Here is a 12,126-nt window from a genome sequence, read left to right as displayed (position 1 = left end):
TTTCCAACTTCAAAAAAGCATTTCTCTATGGTTTTAAAATGGCTCATGAGATTAAGAACATTAGAGAAAGGCTAGAAGATATTAAAGGGGATAGAGGGTGTGACGCCCCTTACCCGTCTATTGTATAGCCGAGCAAAAAGTGCCACATTCGGTGCCGGAGCACCGTATCTTGTTTTATCATATCTATTGTAAATTTTTGATGTCATTTAAAACATGTATTCTATGTGTAGATTTTTTTTTTTTTATATCTTATATTTGTGGAGACCCGGACAGAGCCTCCCCTGTTTTATTAGCATCTGGCGGGTTTCCACTAATCACCTGTTAAAATGTCCATATTCATTTCACACATTTCCATATCATATTTTGTTGTATCATATCATTTATAATTATTTATGAGATATAAAAATGAAGTATCATCTATTGCATTCATATAGAAATTAATAGATAATAAATTACAAGTTTTCATTTCAATCTCAAAGTTTAATCACAAGTCCAAAATGAAATACATCATGACTAGACATAATGAACCAAAATACTAGTATATACATGGGCCTTACCAAAATACAAAAGATCGGTGAGGTGACTCTGGACAGTAGTAGATCTGGTCAGAGCTCTATCAGTGCACTACTGGTGCTGCTGCTGCGGCTGCTGGGACTGATCTCCAGTACCTACGCGATGGAAAACCAACGCGCTAAGCATAACACTTAGTGGTGCAGAATCTATAATAACAATAATTTAACAATTTAAATAATAATGATAAATTCATAATTTTTGTGTCTTTTACATTTTTATTGCACTTTGGGAACAATTTAATTTATCAGGATCTTTTCTGTTTACTTATTGTATATTCAATCTTAATTAATCATTTTCAATGCCCAAGAAACCTATAACAAATTATAAAAGCTGAATGCACGGGTGTATACTGGTTAGACAGCCATATGTCTGTCCAGTATACGTTTGTCAGGCACGAGGCTAGCTGTCGGGCACGATACCCACTGTTAGGCTTGTAAAGCTAGAAATAAAGTAGGCACAATGGCCAGTAAGTAGGCATATAGCCTGTACAACAATCACACCATACATATATTGTCAGTTCATTATTTTCTCTATAATGGCCTGGCCCACTAGTGATATTGTCCGCTCCGGGCCGAAGCCCTCACGGTTTTAAAACGCGTCATTAGGGGTTACGAACTGCCAACTTATAAACCCAGCATCTCTCCCGTATTTTGTCGATGTGGGATTTGCCTAGGGTGTTACAATGCACCCCCCTTATGGGACTCAGCGTCCTTACTGAGGTTTGCCCCACCATCACTCAAGGTTGCATGCGGAGCGGCTCTGATACCACAAATGTAATGGCTCGGCCCACTGGTGATATTGTCTGCTCTGGGCCAAAGCCCTCACGGTTTTAAAACGCGTCACTAGGGGTTATGAACCACTAACTTATAAACCCAGCATTTCTCCCGTGTTTTACCGATGTGGGATTTACCTAGGGTGTTACAATCCACCCCTCTTATGAGACTCAACGTCCTCGCTGAGGTTTGCCCCACCATCGCTCAAGGTTGCACGTGAAGCAGTTTTGATACCACAAATGTAATGGCCCGGCCCACTAGTGATATTGTCCGCTCTGGGCCAAAGCCCTCACTGTTTTAAAACGCGTCACTAGGGGTTACGAACCGCCAACTTATAAACCCAACATCTCTCCCGTGTTTTGCCGATATGGGATTTGCCTAGGGTGTTACATTCTCGGTAGGCAGTATTGCTATCGATAGTCCCTAATTGGTATACCAATTTATCCAAACTAAATAAATAAGTCTAGGTATACTATGGGCAATTAAACATTTTTAATTATTTTAGCACTATTCACTGTTACTATTTTCTGGTACTGTTCCTTGGTACCATTAATTTCATATTAATAGGACATTAGTCCCAATTTACATATTCATATCATTTTTAATATTTAATTATCCTTATGAGTATTTTAATTATCATATATAGCATTTTTCCTATAAACCTTTCTTTAGGTTCATTTTGATGTGTTATCTTTATGTAGGAATTTGACTAGGTTAGGATGTCTATTTAGTCACACTTCCTTTATAATAAATGCTCCTCTATGTTTAAACTTGAATTTCAATTTTTGAATCACTGAATTTGGGTTATAGAACTCAAGTTATGGTCAAAATACCATAACTGGTCCCTTTGCCTCTAAGCTATCCAGAATTTACAATTTCTGGTCAATAAACTTTGACTAATCATTTGATCATTTCATGGTCATTTTTAGACTTAGATTCCTTCACAAGATATGTTCCTCTATGTCTTAGGGACTCCCAGGTACAATTTCATAATTTTCTAAGCTTGGTATAGTGATTTATAGTCAATGTATTAACCTGGACTCTCAGTCCTATAAGGGCAATAACCAACTTCAGGGCAGTATGTTTGACCCTCTTTTTAGGGTCTTTACACTTAGAATTTGGCAAAGGTGTCTAAATCAATGTTGTAGCCCTAAGTATCATGTTTTCAGATCGTCTTGGAACATCTCAAATGGAATTTCCTAGTGGGAGTTGTGGCCAAATGAACACATGAGTATCAAATGGCATTTTGGGTTCAACTTAACATTTTTCAGATTTTAATTCCTAACTTTGGCTAATATTTTCCCTTGGATGCAATGGTTTCTAGAGCTTGGTCAAAACATAAAAATTGTTGTGCTATGTCTTATAAAACTTTTGGCACTAGTTTCACTCAATTTGCAGCTTTGGAGACCAAGTTATGGCATTTTTGCCAAAACTAGTCAAGCATACCAAAGGAACAGTATTTTGGACTATTTCTGGGTTGGCAGTTTTAGTGACCCAAATTGTGTTAACAATTTGAATTGGTTAAAGGCAAAACTGGGTCAAGTGGTCTTCATGAAAAATGTAGCCCTATGTCTAAGCTTTCCATTGATGTAAATTTTAGGTCATTTGGACCAGAGTAGAGAGAGTTATGACCAAATGAACACGTACTGTTCATTTGGTCATTTTCTGGATTGGCAGTTTTAGTGACCCAACTTATGCCAACAATTTGAATTGGTTAAAGGCAAAACTGGGTCAAGTGGTCTTCATGAAAAGTGTAGCCCTATGTCTAAGCTTTCCATTGATGTAAATTTTAGGTCATTTAGACCAGTATAGAGAGAGTTATGACCAAATGAACACGTACTATTCATTTGGTCATTTTCTAGGTTAGTAGTGTTTGGTCATCTAGGTTTGGGCAGAGAATTGGTCATGATTTTGGCAAAATTTGGGCATGGTGTCTACATGAAAAATGGGCTATTTTGAGTCTATTTTCACCTCCAATTGGCCTCATACCAATTGGAGTCACACATTTTTAGTTATGGGTCAATAAACCCATTGGACTCATTGAGTCTAAACCTACAGAAAATTGAACACTCCCAACATCTCAATTCCTTCAACTTCCTTACTTCAATTTGCATGCAATACACTTCTATAAGCAACAATCTCAACTCAATAGGTCAATTTCAACATTTACACCAAGTCCTCAAGCATTTACACAAACCCTAGTTTTCAAAGTTTTAAATTTTCATAAACACTACACAATCAAACACCCAAACATTTCAACTCATCACACATTCTCATGGAACCATTTTTCATCACTTAAAAGCAACAAACTTCAAGTTCCATGGCTGCCAAAAATTCAAGGGTTCTTTCCTCAAGATTTTCTTTTTGTTTTAATGATATTTACGCTTGGCGAAACATGCTTTTAATGTTTAATAAAGAGAAGAAGAGGGATTAGTATACTAACCTTACTTGAGCTTCCCTAACTTCAATTTTTCTTACTTCCAATGGGTGTCTATAGCTTCCTTAGGGTGTAGGGAGTATTTTTTGTGAAGTAGGCTATGGGTTTTAGTGTGTGGAAGCTTGGGAAATCAAGCTTGGAAGCTTGATAACAATGGAGGAAATGGGGAAACAATGGTGCTAGCCATGTAGAGGAAGAGAGAGAGAAAGAGTGGAGAAGAAGATGGAGTTGGTGGCTTTTATCTTCTAATGTGTGTGTGTGTGTGTGTGTGTGTCTATATATATATATATATATATATATATATATATATATATATATATATATATATATATATATATTCTATTGTGTACTTAAAATTTTAAAATTTCCATAAACTTTTTTTTCTTTTCTTTTCTTTTCTTTTCTCTTCTCATTTTTCAAATTCAAATTCATAAATTTAATTTATGTTAATTATATTATTTCCTAATTTTAATTTGACATTTAGGTCAAAATTCACCTCTAGGGGTGAAATGACCAAAATGCCCTTCATGGTGCTCATCGGGTTATTTTTATTATTTTATACGAATTAATAAATTCTCTAAATTTTATTTTATTTTCTCAAAATTTTTTCTATATTTTTTTAAATATTTATTTCATTAATTTATGCCTCCTCACTATAGTTTAAGTGTAGTTCCAGATATCCTGACTGTCCGAACAGACATTAATCATCAGAACAGTAAAATATATGGACTACCTATGGTGAGGGCGTTACAGAGGGTTTCATTTGGATGAATGCCGAGTGGAGAATTCTCTAAGGATTAAAGAAAGGGAGCAAACTCATTCTTCTTTGCCAGAAATTGTTGTTGGTAGAGAAGATGACAAAACTGCAATTTTAGATATTTTATTGTGTTCTAATCAGGAAAAGAATTTATCAGTAATTTCAATAGTTGGAATTGGAGGATTGGGGAAGACCACTCTAGCTCAAATTGTTTACAACGATGAAAGAGTTAAAACATATTTTGAGCTAAAGGGATGGGTTTGTGTGTCTGAAAATTTTGACGTTAAACTCATAATTGAAAAAATTTTAGACTCTATGATTGGTCAGAGACCTGACAATCTTGGGGTGGATGCACTGAAAAACAAACTTCATGCGGAGATTAATGGAAAAAAGTATATCATTGTATTAGATGAAGTGTGGAATGAGGATGCACAAAACTGGCTTAGCTTAAGGGATGTATTAGTAGCAAGTGCAAAAGAAAGTAAAATAATAATAACCACACATTCCAAAATAGTTGCCAAAAGGGCACGTTCATCTTCAATTTATGAATTGAAGGGCCTATCTCCAGCTGAGTCTTGGTCATTGTTTAAAAAAATAGCATTTGATCAAAGGCAGAAACCAAGCTTGAGCCAAGAGGCACTTGGATAGGAGATTGTAGCAAAGTGTGTAGGGCTTCCTTTAGCTATAAAATCAATAGGAGCTTTGCTATATTGTAAAAATACTGAGTTAGAGTGGCGATCCTTCAAAGAATATGAACTCTCAAATGTGCAAGAAAATAATATCTTGTCAACTCTTAAGTTGAGTTATGATCATCTTCCATCTCACTTGAAACATTGTTTTGCTTATTGTGCCATTTTTCCTAAAGATTGTGAAATTGATGTGGAAAAATTTATATATCTTTGGGTGGCATAAGGGTATATTGATTCGTCCAATTCTAGCTAAAGTTTTGAAGAAATTGGTTTTTCATATTTTAAGAATCTTCTTTCTATGTTTTTTTTCCAAGATGGTGGGAGAGATAGACAGGGTAATATAGAAACCTGTAAAATGCATGATTTGATGCATAATCTAGCTATATTTATTGCTGGAGAAGAGATCATCTCTTCATCAGTATCAAATGAATGTGTTGGGAAAACAACTCGACATATGTCATTTTATCTTGATTATCTTCCAAGCAACGTTTTCAATGCAAAGAAGGCACAAACACTCCTTTGGGATGGACAATGCACACGAAATTTGGAAAGCCAAATCTTTCCTGAATTTGAATATTTACGAGCGGTGGCTTTAGGCCATTACAGAAGGGAAGTGCCAAGTTCCATTTACAAATTGAAGCATTTGAGGTAACTTGATTTTTCCTTCAGCAGAATCAGTGACCTTCCAAATTCAATTGCCAGATTACTAAACTTACAAGTTTTGATTCTTGTAAATAACCGGGTGCGTACAAGATTGCCAGATTCAATAGTTAGACTACCGAACCTGCAAGTGTTCATATTGGACTATTGTTTTATGCTTGAAGCACTACCAAAGGACATTAAACAGTTGGTAAATCTCAGGCATCTTAGCTTTTATCGTTGTAATTTTAGTCATGTGCCACTTGGAATTGGAGAAATGACTCGCCTTGAGAAATTATATTCATTTGTTACAGCTAAAAATGGTCCCTCCTTGGAGCCTGTTGTTGGACTGGGAGAATTAAATGGGTTAAACAATTTGAGAGGAGAACTAATAATCAGAAATTTGAGATACGTCATCAAAGATGGTGTATCTGAATTTCGTCCTGCCAATTTGGAAGAGAAGCAATATCTCCAGTCCTTGAGACTAGAATGGGTCATACACCCATTCAGCAAACCTTATTCTGGAGCAGCTTTTAACCCTATTGTGGATAATGATGATTATTATTATAAAAATGATGAAAAAGATCTTAAAAATGAAAATTTGGCATTGGATGTGCTAAGGCCGGACCCAAATCTCCAATGCCTATTCTTGTATGCTTATAGAGGAGTTGAGTCTCCAATATGGCTTCCTTCCCTTATAAATTTGGTGAAGCTTGAATGATTTTCCTGTAGAAACATCAAACATCTCCCTCCATTTGATCACTTTAATTCTCTTCAGATTTTGAAAATTCGAGAATTAGCTAATCTGGAGTACATAGATACTGATGAAAATTCCAATGATCTCTCATTGCCCTAACTTGATTTCGATGCCAACTTTTACATCCATTGAAGAACTTGATCTATATGAAGCCAACATCAAGCCATTAGAGCAGACATTGAAGATGTGGATTCCAATATCAGAATCTACCCCTTCTTCTTCTTCTTCTTCTTCTTCTTCTTCTTCAATTCCCTATGCTCTCTCTTAATTGAAAAAGATTGAAATGTCCGAGATTGTGGATCCAGAATTTCTGCCAAAAGAGTTGTTAGAATGTCTCGGCTCTCGCCAAGATCTTAAAATTGTTTATCATTGACCATGTTAAAGTCTCTGCTTGTAGTTTGCTTTCAAGGAGATGGGAAAGTAACACAGGGAGGACTGGCCCGAAACTGCTCACATCCCAAATGTTGTCTCCAGGGTTTTCCCAGATTGCATCTCTAGATTAGATAAGAATCTGGTTCCAGAAGCTCTTCGCATCACCAAATGAAGTCTCTCTGCTTTTTCAAGGGGTACATAATTATCTCTTCAAACTACTCTTTTTTAGAAACTCCTGCTGGTTCTTTTATTTAAGTGCAATTATTCTAATGTGTTTCTATATAGATGTTGCAAGTTAATTAACAATTTGGATTTTTCTTAGCGATAATGTTAAGCCTAGTGAGTGTCGCTAGGCTGATAATTAAGGGAAAATGAAATAGAGATGGAATTTTTATCACCAGGCTAGGAAAATCTTGCAATGCTCATTTTTATGTCTCATAACAGTTTTCCTTGGAGGTCTGTCACCCTGATTAGGATGAACTTCCTAGTGAGTTTCATTTGCAAAAGTTACTTATTTTCTTACTTTTCTTTTTCTTTTTGTTTTTATCTTTCCAGGAATTCTTTTTTTTTTTTTTTCCTGCATGTTTTTTAATTCAAGTGCAGTTATTCTAATGTGTTTCTATATAGATGTTGCAGGTTAATCAACAATTTGGATTTGTCTTAGCACAAATGTTAAGCGTAGGACTATTACTCTTTCTGTGCTGATAATTAAGGGAAAATGAAATGGAAGTGGAATTTTGTATCACCAGTTGGAAAAATATTGCAAGGCTTTTTTTTATGTCTCATAACACTTTTCATTGGAGGTTGAAAGAGATGAGACTCTGTGGTCTGTAACCATGATTAGGGGTGAACTTCCCAGTGAGTATCATTTGCAAGAGTTACTTATTTTCTGGCTTATTTCTTTTTCTTTTAATCTGTTCAGGAATTGTTAGTATTCAATTTCTGAATTTTTAGATTTATATTCTTTATATTTTGCAAGGAGCTCACCTTGTGAGCATGCCATGGTCCTTTGCTTTCTTGCTAATACTTGTGTTTCTTGTCCATCGAGGGACTTCAGGTTGCTGCCACTCTTCAATAGCTTGGGATTGTAGAATATCAGTATTGGTGGTTTTCTAGCCTTGCCAGAGTGCAAGCATAACCAGCTAGTTCAGATAAATACGATGCCTTCATAATTGTCGTGCAATTGAAGGATGGGTCAAGTAGCAGTTGATAAAGCTTCCTTTTGCTGCACCTTTGGATCTCCCCTTAATGCTTCGATGCTTCTCCTATTGCATTAGTTTGTGGTGATTTTATTTACACGACCTTCACCGTTCATGCCTCTGTTCGTGGGTCATTCGGGTCTGTCCTAGTTCTTAAAATGGGCTGCTATTTGAGTTGGGTTCTTTTGCTGCCTATTTTCGATTTGTAGGTACCCCTTTCGTGGTTGCAGATTTGGGGTTTGGAGGCTTTTGTGTGTGACCTTCCTACAAATTTTGCTGCAGATTGCTGCAGCGCTGGCTTGGTTCTGCAGATGCTTACACCATTAGATTTTCTTCTGCTGGCATTTGTTTGGTTTTGTTACCTGCATTTTTGTTTACTTGACTTTTGTAATGCAACTTCATTGTTGTCTTGTTAGTTTGTTTTGTACCTTTCCCTCTAGTTTTTTTCACTTAGCATGCCATTGCCTAGGTTGGATGTAAAGGGGATGCCTATCGGCTGGGTTTAGTTTGGCAATGACCATGCTTAGTTTTTCTTGGATTCAATTTATTAATAAAAAATTTTGCTTATAAAAAAAAAAATAAGCTTCCCTTTGCTTATCAAAAACAAAAACTGAAGTACAATTTTAACAAGGTGTTCACTAATTTTTTTGAATTTATAGATTTACATGGTCAATTATTTCCCACTTTTATTGCTATGCTATATATTGTCTGTTAAGCTTGCAAGTGCTTTTATTTGTTCCTTCATTTTTAATCTTATAATGAAAAGGAACATCTTCTAGTTAGCTGTAACCTTAAGCTCTTACTACTCTTAGTCTTATTAATTATAGGGGAATGGATGGATAGATCTCAAAAGTTTTTGTCACTCTTTGACCCTTCATTTTCCCTCTGTCTTTCTTCCATTTATGGTGTGATTTCTTCCTTTTCAAAATGAGATACTCACTGCTGTAATACCCAACAAGGATAAAGATGTTAAAGGTATTGTCTCACGCATACGACTTTAATGGATGATAGAGAGGATCAATATAGAAAACGTTCATCTATTCAGGTGTTCTTCTTATGATCCCTAACTAGATAGAAGTTTCATATTTTTTTTCATTATTTTCTCTCTAAAAGAAGAAATTAAAGCATTTTATTCTCTTTTTGCAAGCTTATTGACCCTCATCAAACTAGTAGTACTGTTGTCTCTCCCAGAAGGGAAGCGCATTGTGGTCCCTCTCAATATTCATCATAGGTGTAATAACTTGATGTCTTTACCAGACTAGATAGCCAATTTTACACATTGCTATCTTTAAAAGTCCATTACTTGTCATTATATGAAAGTGAATTTAATGATTTTTTTTCTAATTATTTTGCATATCTTCTCCTCCTAGGAGTTATAATTTTGATAGTTTAATACTCATATTGTCATTGCACATGCTAACAGCTGGAAAATGGAGAGGAGTGATGACCTGATCATACGATTTACATGTAATGATAAGTAGATGTTTGGAGCTAGTGCTTTCTTACTAAATTTGGGAAATGTGAAAAAGGAAGCAATTTGATGTGCTTCTTTAATTGTGTCTAGGCGTTGATCAAACGGTTGGTTCAACTTATGGAGCAGCTCAATCATCTATGTGCTTATTGCTTAGGATATGATGGGAGCATACATGACATTTGCAAATTTAGTATGGTACAAGATGAAGGTCTAAGATAGAAATTATATGAGCTAGTCTGGATTTTAATACTGGCAACTGAAGATAGTTGCCAACTCTCTATCTGTGTGCTTGTGAAAATTGTCGTAATGTGCTAGTGAATGCAAACTTTTGATTTTGAATTCAACAAACCTGTTCATTGTCTACAGAAACTGTTGTAATGTAGCTATATTTTTCTTTTATTTGATTTGGTTTTGACCAGAGCTGAAACTAAAGACTTTACAGCCTTGAAACAAATTTAATGTCAAAGGGAAAAAAGAAAAACAAAGAAGCAAATACGATGGGATTGCTCATTCTTTGTGTTTGCTCTCTTTGTTAATTATAAGAAAAAATTTGGTATCATGATTAAACAAAAAATGGTGGGAATTTCAATTTTTTAATATTTACAGTTAGAGGGATCTTGAGTCAATTTGTATGCACTGAGATTAAGTTTATTCTTGAGTAATTTTATGATCACATTTTCACATCAGCGGGTGTATTTAATATAAACAATTCTAGAGCTGAGTTGAATTTTGATAAATAAAATATGAGAGCTCTCATTTTTATTAATTGGACTAAATCTATTGGGTAGTAACCCAATTTATTATAACTTTTGTATTATTTATCCCTAATATGCATTTCTATGTGAAAATTTATTTTTCTTATTTGAATCAATGACAGTAAAAAAGAAATTTCCTTTTTTTTAAGGCTTATAACTTGAACTCAAGACCTTACAATTTTAAAATTATTATTTAAACATTATCTATATACTATCTTCCATTTTATCTTATATTTCAAATTTTAATAATTATATATTTTAAGATAAAATTATTTAGTTAAGCATTACTTAATAGTATTAATTATAACCAGAAAAAAATAATTAAAGTGAAATTTAAAATTATTATATTTATGAATTATATATGTCAAAAATTTTGAATATATATAATTATATATTATGATAATTTAGCATTACGAAAAATATGGTTTAAAACCAGAAAAAAAAAAGAACTAGAAAGTTCAGATAAATAAAATAAGACTTTCTAACTAAGGATACTCGTTAAAAAGCTTATCATAGTAGCGCTTCACCAGCCTTTGCTCCCAAGATGTATCCATATCATCTTCCTCAGTACGTATGAACCTTAAAAGGTTGAAGAAATAATTAATATACAAGGGAAATTTTCATATCAGGAAGGAGGAGAAATAGACTATGTAATGCATTACAAATTCCTAGAATTGATCCATAAAGTCCATGGTTCAATAGAAATATATTCCCAATTCCAGCTGCCTCAAACTATAACTCCCTTAACCATTTCTCAGTCTAACACTAAATCAAAGAGCTAAAATTAGAAGGAAAAAAATAAGTTGCAAGACAATATATAATTATGAATGCACAGTAATCCACATGAATTTTGTTAGAGACCAGCATACCTATATCCTTCTCTTAGGGTGTCCCGATCCGTTTTAACTGGCAATTTCACATTTGAAGACTTTTCTTTCCCTTAGAAGCTAACTGCATCAAATTGAACCCCCCAAAAATGGAACAAAAAATTCAAAACACAAGGATGATTGTAGCCTTCTTCCTTCCTCAGTGGAAGAGACTGTTCATCATCCATTTGCTGTAGGACATAAAGGATTTCACAAATACAAAACTCTCCATTTGCATAATTCCATTTATGTCCACCTTTCAGCTTAATAAAACAAATAAAGAATCTTTTAGGCCGAATACTAACAACTTCATTTTTCAAATTCTAAAGCTTCAAATCATCAACTAGCTAAACAGTATCGTACCATAATCGTTCAAGAATTTCTTGTGCCGATCGTAGGCGTTGAGGCCTCGAATGTGAGCTTGGTATTGCCTGTCTTCAGTACCCAAATCCATTGAAGAACAAATATCTACAGCAATACAGGGATCAAAATGTTAATTAGCATTGAGAAAGAGGAAAAAGGCGTCCAGATGGTACTGTTTTCTCTCTTCTCTGTCGTAGATTGCCAATTACAGATACCCAAAAGAAGCCACTTTAACCCCAGCTACTCTGTGGCTTTTGGACTTGAAGGAATTGCTGCTTTCTCCCTCAAGTCTTCGAGTTTTACATCAATTTGCAAATTAGGGCGGTAGAGAGGAGAGCTGGAAGGAAAACTGAACAGAATTACCAGGGAAATATACAGAGGAAGGAATATAGTGATTTATTTATGCTTTGAAGAAAAAAAAATAAAGATAAAGTTATTATATTATTATATTAAAAATAACTATTTATAAAAA

This window comes from Hevea brasiliensis, chromosome 8 (genome assembly GCF_030052815.1).
Source record: "Hevea brasiliensis isolate MT/VB/25A 57/8 chromosome 8, ASM3005281v1, whole genome shotgun sequence".
Lineage (NCBI taxonomy): Eukaryota > Viridiplantae > Streptophyta > Magnoliopsida > Malpighiales > Euphorbiaceae > Hevea > Hevea brasiliensis.
Note: the sequence above shows the minus strand (reverse complement) of the source record.